Source organism: Schistocerca serialis, chromosome 2 (genome assembly GCF_023864345.2).
Source record: "Schistocerca serialis cubense isolate TAMUIC-IGC-003099 chromosome 2, iqSchSeri2.2, whole genome shotgun sequence".
Taxonomy (NCBI): domain Eukaryota; kingdom Metazoa; phylum Arthropoda; class Insecta; order Orthoptera; family Acrididae; genus Schistocerca; species Schistocerca serialis.
The window spans coordinates 183,391,535-183,394,662 of record NC_064639.1 but is presented as its reverse complement, the minus strand read 5'-3'; the positions used below and the strand labels follow the sequence as shown (position 1 = coordinate 183,394,662).

General features: G+C 40.3%; 1 pseudogene; it reads left to right on the top strand.

Moving 5' to 3' along the window:
* Positions 1-2,756: 2,756 nt before the first annotated feature.
* LOC126459184 (5S ribosomal RNA) lies at positions 2,757-2,875 on the top strand (annotated as a pseudogene).
* The last annotated feature ends 253 nt before the right edge of the window (positions 2,876-3,128 follow it).

Below are 3,128 nucleotides of genomic sequence, written 5' to 3'. Positions count from 1 at the left end.
TTCAGGGAATTCAAAAATACCGAAGTACAAATTACTTAGGCATTAAATAAATGGGAAGCGCAGTGAAGCCAAGGTGAAATGGCAGCAAGAAAAATGTGAAGAAATATAAAAAGAATGGGTTGACTCACCTCACAGGCAAGTTCAAGCAACCTTCGATGAAATTAAAATCAGAGGCGTGAACATCAAGACGGTAAAGAGAATTTCATACCTAAATCAAACGAAAGGACACACCTGGCAAAGAAAATGGAGGCTATGTCAGCTGTTCACTATCTTTTGAGGAAATTTTAAGACAGCAGAAAGGTAGTTCTGACATTTTGCGTGATAATGAAAGCAAGGTTTCAGAAAAATCAAGATATTTTCATAGGATTTGTCCACCTACAAAAGCGTCGAACAACGTAAAATGGTGCACGATTTAATCTATCAGAGAAATAGGTTTAAACTACAGCGGCTATTAACATTATGGACGAAAATCAAGAAGGGAAAACAAGTACGAATTGCTCGGATTATAGAATAAGATGGGTTTTGTCATTTGTTTCCATTGCTGAATATTTACATCTAAGAAGCAATGGCGGAAACAAAGGTTAAAATGTGATATTAAATTCAGAGTGAAAGGCTATCAATGACAAGATTATCTCAGGACATTTTCGTTCTCAGTGAATTTGAGGAAGAAGTGCGGGACCTGTTAAATGAGATGAACATTTTAAAACGTACACATTGCAGACTGAGAGTAAACCGAAGGAAAACGGAAGTAGCGAGTAGCAAAAATCAGGTTAATTTTAAACATAACAACAAAACTGGTGACAACGACGTAAACGAAGTGGAGGAATTGTAAGCAAAACAACACATGTCGGACGAAGGTAGGACGTAAAAAGCAGCCCAGGACATGCAAAAGAGAGTACTCTTCACAGAGCCGGCCGGGGTGGCCGAGCGCTTCTAGGCGTTGCAGTCTGGAACCGCGCGACCACTAGCGATCGAAATAGATGTTTTCCTAGAGGAGTAAAATAGACTGGCCCAGGCACTCATACATTGCAGCTAGATGTTCAACCCCCACCCCCTCCAGCGCAACAAACAGATTTTAACAATGAGGCACATAGGTTACCATTTTCAGTTAGTATTCTTATAGTCCTCTTCATAGTTTTAATACTGATGCGACATCTTGTGCATTTTAGTCGATGTACCTCGATTTTTGAGAAGATTTGACTTAAAATCAAAGAACTTCATCTAAAGGTAAGTACAGTGGCATCTAAGGTCTACGATGAATCTTAGACAATTCACAGATGATGCAACTAGCCACGAAGGAATTACAGTCGTTAAAAATTACACTAAATTTCTGTCATATCTCGACATAATGTCAACCTGGTGTAATGGTTCAATGGTTCAAATGGCTCTGAGCACTATGGGACTTAACATCTATGATCATCAGCCCCTAGAACTTAGAACTACTTAAACCTAACTAGCCTAAGGACATCACACAACACCCAGTTGGTGTAATGATACTGACTCTTAATCTAGAAGAATTCGAAGTTGTGGACTTTACAAAACGTAATATCATCGTACTATTTGACTACAGGATTAATAAGTCTCTGGTCAATCACATCACAGAAAGATTTGACAGTACCAATCTATAGAAATAATGAGATGGGAAGGTCATGTTGTGGGTAAATCCAATGACAAGTCACGATTAATCGGTAGGACAGTTACTTAACTGCAAGTTCAACAGTTCTTTGCCCCGTACATGAATATTACTCAGGCGTTTTTGATCGATATAATGTCGTTCTAAACAGAAACTTCAAGTATAGGCTCGCAAAATGTAGGACGGTTGGAAAGTCATCGCAGGCTTCGTTGCCTTGCGAGAAAGTGAAAACAAATGTAAAATCTTAAACGGCAGACACTCGAGGAAGTTTGATGTCAAGATTCTCGTGTTTTTTTCTGTTTCTCTTAAATCTTTGGCTGTATTTAACGAAAAGAATTCTGGGTTAACGACAGTGTTACAGTGCCGGAGTTTCGCATTTATCAATAAAGGATTCTTATTATACAGAGTTTTCCTAATCGAAAAGCCACTTCCATTTTCCACGTCCAGTTTCCTTGCCCTTGACAGATAAGACTGCTTAATTGTCCAAAGCATTTTGTTGTATTATTTCACCTAGTTGTTTAAATTTCGTAGCCTTTTTTATTCTTCCACAATTAGTTTCCATGTTCATCGCTGCCTCCTTCGCGTCTGTCACACACTCTGTTTTTTGGAAATATATACATAGGCTGCTTTTGAAGTTGTTTCTTGCAGGACACCTAAGTGCATTGTAGCGTGTTCTAGAGATTCGGATACTGGCCAGATCATTTGCAAAAGCCAGACTGTCAGTTCTCAGTTATCTTCTTCCCTACCAATCATAATTTTAAGGTTTTATACCTATCTCGTTAAAAACGGAACTCTTTCCGGATCGTTGCATTGTCCGTCAGCCGGTCTGCCTGTCCAACTGGTAAAACAGCTTTTTCACAGCAATGAGTAGAGGTATGAAGTTGACATTCACGTCACACGCTAAGGTCTGTGACCCATGGTAGTTTAAAAAGTTTCTAAGAATGCAATAAAAATATGGCCATTTATGTCCACTGTTGATAACTGCAAATCCACTCATCAAAACTTATGGGGTACATCTCGACGACCTCGAATCAAGAAGTATGGCAAGAAGCAAGGTTTCAGAACGCAACTAAAGGAAAAAGAATCCAAAAATTGTCAATTTGTGATTATCGTACACGATGAAGCCAATGGCCTTGCTGCAGTGGTAACACCGGTTCCCGCGAGATAACCGAAGTTAAGCGCTGTCGGACTTGGCTAACACTTGGATGGGCGACCGCCTGGGTCTATCGAGCGCTATTGGCAAGCCAAGTTGAGGAGTCACATGGCAGATAAGTAGTGGCTCCGGTCACATACCGGCGTCTAGTGAGGATAACGCGGCGGTCGGTCAGTACCGTTGGGCCTTCTGAGGCCTGTTCGGGTGGAGAGAGCACACGATAATTTTTTTTGTGATTTGTTATTTGACTGCGTGTCTATCCTTTCGTCTGCTAAGATCCCTTCTTCTCAAAAACAGGCAGACGTATCAAGCTGAAATTTAAGTCACACACTTGGGAACATA